At 44.8% G+C, this 6,065-nt stretch overlaps 1 protein-coding gene across 2 annotated transcripts in view; it reads left to right on the top strand.

Moving 5' to 3' along the window:
* The window catches only part of slc46a3 (solute carrier family 46 member 3), a 39,730-nt gene that overhangs the window by 12,165 nt on the left and 21,500 nt on the right, over positions 1-6,065 (top strand). The window lies entirely within an intron of this gene.

The raw sequence follows: 6,065 nt of genomic DNA, 5'->3' as shown, positions 1-6,065 counted from the left end.
TTGGCTTATGGCTCGTACATGGACCGCGTCTGGCCCTCTGACCCTCTGACGCCTCTGGCCTCTGACGCCTCTGCATCTCAGGCCTCTGGCCCGTCTGGCCCTTCTGGCCCTCTGACCCTCTTGACCCTCTGGCCCTCTGGCCCTCTGGCCCTCTGACCCTCTGGCCCTCTGCCCTCTGCAACCTCAGGCCCTCTGACCCTCTGACCCGTCTGACCCTCTGGCCCTCTGACCCTCTGCAGCTCGCCCTCTGGCCCTCTGGCCCCTCTGACCCTCTGACCCCTCTGACCCTCTGGCCCTCTGGTACCTCTGACCCTCTGGCCCTCTCTGGCCCTCTGGCCCTCTGCATCTCAGGGCCCTCGGGGCCCTCTGGCACCTCTGGACTCTGGCCCTCTGCCCTCTGGCCCTTGGCCCTCTGCAACCTTCCTGCGCCCTCTGGGCTCCTCTGGCCCTCTGGCCCTCTGGCCCTCTGACCCTCTGGCCCTCTGGCCCTCTGGCCCTTCTGGGCCCTCTGGCACCTGCTGGTCCTCGTTGGTCCTCTGGCCTCTGGCCTTCCCTAAATCGTGGCATTGGATTTGGGGTACCCCATACTTGTGCAGCAACTATTGAGGCCTCCACTACTATAGACAGATACCAGGTAATAAGCTTGGCTGTATACCATGGGGTACCCAGTACTGAGGTTCCCAATGACCTTAACATGTGAGCTATTAACAGGGAGGACGATGGCCAGCTTCTGTGGGTGGAACATTTATTTGACAATTTAGATACCTTCTGGAAAACGTAAAAGCCCTCAAAGGTAATTATACGTCTTGACCTAAGGAGTGAGGATGGATAGCCATCCACATACCCAATCTTTGCCTATCCGGATCCTGTACACCCTGAGTACCGCCATGCTTGATAAGCACTGCGTTGGTAATGACTCAAGAGATTAGACTATCACTCAATGAGGTAAAATCGACATAGGCGCGCCTAGTACTACCAGCCAAATGTACATTATCTCACAGGTGGCTTGGAAGGCATGATGTAATAAACCAAATTTAAGGGTGGTCTTAGTATACATCCCTCGCGAGTCCCTTGTGGAGATGACCAACTCCCTGCTATTACGCCATGCCAGGATAACAAGCTATTGAATGCAGTAATCCATGATATCGGTTAGTTACGTTGGCTATATACAAGGACGATCGGTGACTCAGTTCTCTATGATGGCCCGCCAGAGGAAACCTCTAAGAGCCCTAGCGTAGTAATATTTACCCGAATAGGGAAAGTCTACCATTACATGTGGTAATTGAACATTTACATTTCAGAAAGATGTATAAAGCCACCCAACAGCGTGGAAAACAAACGACGACCGTGAAAGCTATACAAACAAATAAGTGCATACAATGGCTACTTACAACATAGACAATGACCCACAAAAAGCCTACTGCCGTAATGGCTGCCTTAAATATGGCTCCCAATCAGAGACAATGAATGACAGCGTGTCTCTGATTGAGAACCATTCAGGCAACCATAGACTTACCTAGGACACCACACTCAACACAAAAACCCATTCAGCTACTCTACCTACCATACGCGCGCGACGTCCCAAATTGATAACGTATATATACATAGGACCATACAATCACACCCTAGAGTGAAGTGGTTTGATAATTTTGGAGCATATCTATTACGAGAGACCCGAGATGATATATTCTGTTTTAACTCATGACCCAGTACCCTGGAGTCCGCAATGTAAATAAACATTATCTGATTATTAAAAAACGTGGTAATACCAGGAAAAGTACCACGCGTTATTGCGTGTGGCTATACTACACAGCGACAGACTATTACATATGCATACACACGATAACATACACACTATTTACACATGGGATTTAGTTACTGTAGATATGTGCAGATTAGAGTAGGGCCTGAAAGCACCACCAGGTGTGTTGTAATACTGCCTTAATTTTTGCTGGACCCCAGGAAGTAGCTTCTGCCTTGGCAGGAACTAATGGGGATCCCAGTTAATAAACTCCTATGAGAGTAGCCTTCTTGCCTTGGAAAGGTAACCAGTCTCACTTAGTACGAGAATGTCCACATACTCTATAAACTCCATGAAGAGTAGACTTACTGCCTTGTAGTGACAAGGAAGGTTACAACGATGGGGATCATTGCGACTATATTTAACTCCCCAGAGGGGAGAGTAGCTGCTGCCTTGGCAGGAACTAATGGGGATCCATAATTAGATAAACCCAGTGACCCATTATGTGCCCGTAAGCTGAACTGCCTTGGCAGGAACTAATTTGGCGGAGTCCGCAGTACTGAAACCCGCGATCTGAGGATAGAGTAGGCTGCTGCCTGTTCAGAAGGAACTGAATTGCACTACGGTATACTAACATGATCTAGGGAATACACACGTGACGCATGAGCGACTAGCCGTGCGCCTTTGGCAGGAACTAATGGCGATCCATAATGAACCCCAATATATAATGAACACTAGCAAAATATGTATACATTTGTGCAAAAAGGGTCAATGCAGACAGTCTGGGTAGTTATTTGGTTAACTATTCATCAGTCTTATGGGAGGGGGGGTAGAAGCTGTTCAGGGTCCTATTGGTTCCAGACTTGGTGCATTGGTACCGCTTGCCGTGCGGTAGCAGAGAGAACAGTCTATGACTGGAGTGGCTGAAGTTTTTGACAATTTTTAAGGCCTTCCTCTGACACCGCCTGGTATAGAGGTCCTGGAGTGCAGGGAGCTTGGCCCCAGTGATGTACTGGGCCGTACGCACTACCCTCTGTAGCGTCTGCGGTTCYATGCCAAGCAGTGTCCATACCAAGTGGTGATACATCTAGTCAAGATGCTCTCAATGGTGCAGCTGTAMAACTTTTTGACGATCTGCAAGCCCATGACAAATCTTTTCAGTCTCCTGAGGGGGAAAGAGACATTGTTGTGCCCTCTTCACGACTGTGTTGGTGAATTGGAGTGGGATGTCTGGAATGATGTTGATGTGAGTCATGACCAGCCTTTCAAAACATTTCATGGCTACAGATGTGAGTGCTACAGGGTGGTCATCATTTAGACAGGTTACCTTGGCGTTCTTGGGCACAGGGACTATGTTGGTCTGCTTTAAACATGTTGTTATTACAGACAGGGTCAAGTAGAGGTCAGCGCATGCTTGGAGTARACTTCCTGGTAATCCGTCTGGCTCGTTAACCTGTTTAAAGTTCTTACTCACATTGGCTACGTAGAGCGTGATCACACAGTCGTCCGGACTAGCTGGMGCTCTCATGCATGGTTCAGTGTTGCTTGCCTCGWAGCGAGCATAGAAMGCATTTAGCTCARCTGGTAGGCTCGTGTCACTGGGCAGCTCACGGCTGGGTTTCCCTTTGTAATCTGTGATAGTTTGCAAGCCGRGCCTCATCCGATAAGTGTCAGAGCCAGCTAGCAGGCTACTGTAATTATTAACATGGTTAGACTGTAACCAACTAGGAGAGGTCACGTCTCATTAGATACAGCGGGCAGATATTTGGGACGCTGACAGGGTTTCTCCAGTTGATTTGGTTGATTGGCTAAGCGGAGTCTTCATGCTATTCTGTTATAGCCTAGTCTGAAAAGACAGTSCAGTCAGTGGCCATTGAAAGACACAGAGAAAATATGTCTGAGTGACTTGTCGATCAGGAACAAAAGCCTTCTTGTTTTGTGTTTGAAAAAGGCAAGAACCACATCTACACCTGTTGTGGTTGAGACAAGAGTTAAGTTTCTTTCTGCTTGAAGCCTGATTGACARAAATAACATGATGTTTCCCTGTAGAGCTGTCTACTGGCCTATAACAGAGCAGAGCATTGTCACATGTCTCCTTTTTTCTGTTCTATACTTCCTCTTTTTTTCTTCATGATTGCATCAAATCAGAAGTGAATCACTGTGGACAAAGAGAGTGTCTGGTGTTCTGTGGAATGTAGTCTGTKATTTGTCACGGTTATCTCCGGGTCAGTCAGTGTGTGTTTTCCCCCATGGCTATTATCCATTACCTTGTGTGTTTAACCGATTGTGTTTTTATTATCTGGGGTAAACACACGGCACTCCGGCTAAAAAAAAAACTATATTGCTTCAGTCACCAATCTCTGCTCCATGATCCCTTCCCTCACCTAAGGAGAGAGAGGTAGAACAACTAATGTTACATTAATAACTCTAAATGAAGCATATAGGAGACATGTTTCTTTGTTAACCGCTCAACACAGAATAGCCGCATGTGCACTTCCTCAAATCTTTGGGAGAAAATATCCTTTCTATTTTATTCAGGCTTTGTTCAATTGTATTTTTCATACTATAAATAATATATAATAATATAAAATAACATCACAGAATTCTAAACAAATCTTGTCTGCTAAATGAAACTAGTGTCGCCCACAGCCATATGCCATAGCCGAAATCAGGACCTAACAAGGACAACTCAGAGTATGCTATTCTGTTCTTCTGAAATAGACTACATATTTTCTTCATATAATGTTTCTTTAGACCTGTTTAAAATAATTAATGGATTTACTGTGAAGGTGTGAGGCTATATTACATGGATTTACTGTGAAGGTGTAGACTATATTACATGGATATTATTGTGATGTGTAGACTAATTACATGGATTTATTGTGATGGTGTAGACTATATTACATGGATTTATTGTGATGGTGTAGACTATATTACATGGATTTATTGTGATGGTGTAGACTATATTATTGGATTTATTGTGATGGTGTAGACTATATTAATGGATTTATTGGTGATGGGTGTAGACTATATACATGGATTTATTGTGATGGTGTAGGCTATATTATATTGGATTTATTAGACTTTTTAAAATGTAGATGTTCCAAAGGTCTCCATCAGTGTCCTTTGGTGGAAGCCAGGAGATGCTAAATGTGTTTGTTAATTAACGGTCAATTACCGTGAGACCGACAGTTATTTGCTGTGACAATCAGCGGCTGATGAGATTTTGATTTTGTAACCAACCAGGAGGTCACGTCTCACCAGTTACAGTAGCTGGTTGACAGGAGACTGATGAATTACTTGTTCAGGAGATGCTGCTTGTTCTCGATTTATTTTGAAAGGCAAGAACCACCTGAAGCCTTCACCGTTGTGGGTTCGGCGAGGGTTAGCTTCCTCCGGCTTGAAACCTAGATTGACATGAATAACATTCTATTTCCATGTAGAGCCGTCATACTGACCTATAACAGAGCAGAGCGGTGACACAGTTCTCCTTTTCACTTTGTCTACTTCCTCTTTTTCATCACGGCCATATAACAGGCTGCAGTCGATCTGTGTGTTCTCTGGTGTTGTTCTGTGTTCTGTGTGTGGAACTGTGTGTGTTCTGTGGTGTGGAACTGTGTGTTCTGTGTTCTGTGTGTTCTGTGTGTGGAACTGTGTGTTCTGTGTGTGGAACTGTGTGTTCTGCCTTTTAATATGTTACAGTTCCTTCTGTGTTCTCACGGTCGTGTGTTTTCCCCATCCATCAGTGACATTATCCATTACCCCGTGTGTTAACTGGATTGTGTTTTCAGCAGAGGTAATGTTAATAACTCCATTACCCCATGTGTTTAACTGATTGTGTTTTCAGCAGAGGTAATGTTAATAACTCCATTACCCCTTGTGTGTTTTCAGCAGAGGTAATGTTAATAACTCCTTACCCCGTGTGTTTAACTGATTGTGTTTTCAGCAAGAGGTAATGTTAATAACTCCATACCCCGTTGTGTTTAACTGATTGTGTTTTCAGCAGAGGTAACGTTAATAACTCCATTACCCCGTGTGTTTAACTGATTGTGTTTTCAGCAGAGGTAATGTTAATGACTCCATTACCCCGTGTGTTTAACTGATTGTGTTTTCAGCAGAGGTAATGTTAATGACTCCAATACCCCGTGTGTTTAACTGATTGTGTTTTCAGCAGAGTAATGTTAATGACTCCAATACCCCGTGTGTTTAACTGATTGTGTTTTCAGCAGAGGTAACGTTAATAACTCCACCCTCTACTCCATGACACCTCCCTTGCCGTTGTTGTTTACGTGTTTGTTTTCCTTGTTGTTTTCTGTTTAACCAA

This window comes from Salvelinus sp. IW2-2015, unplaced genomic scaffold (genome assembly GCF_002910315.2).
Source record: "Salvelinus sp. IW2-2015 unplaced genomic scaffold, ASM291031v2 Un_scaffold2416, whole genome shotgun sequence".
Classification (NCBI taxonomy): domain Eukaryota; kingdom Metazoa; phylum Chordata; class Actinopteri; order Salmoniformes; family Salmonidae; genus Salvelinus; species Salvelinus sp. IW2-2015.
The sequence above is the reverse complement of the archived record's forward strand: the minus strand, read 5'-3'. Positions and strand labels throughout refer to the sequence as shown.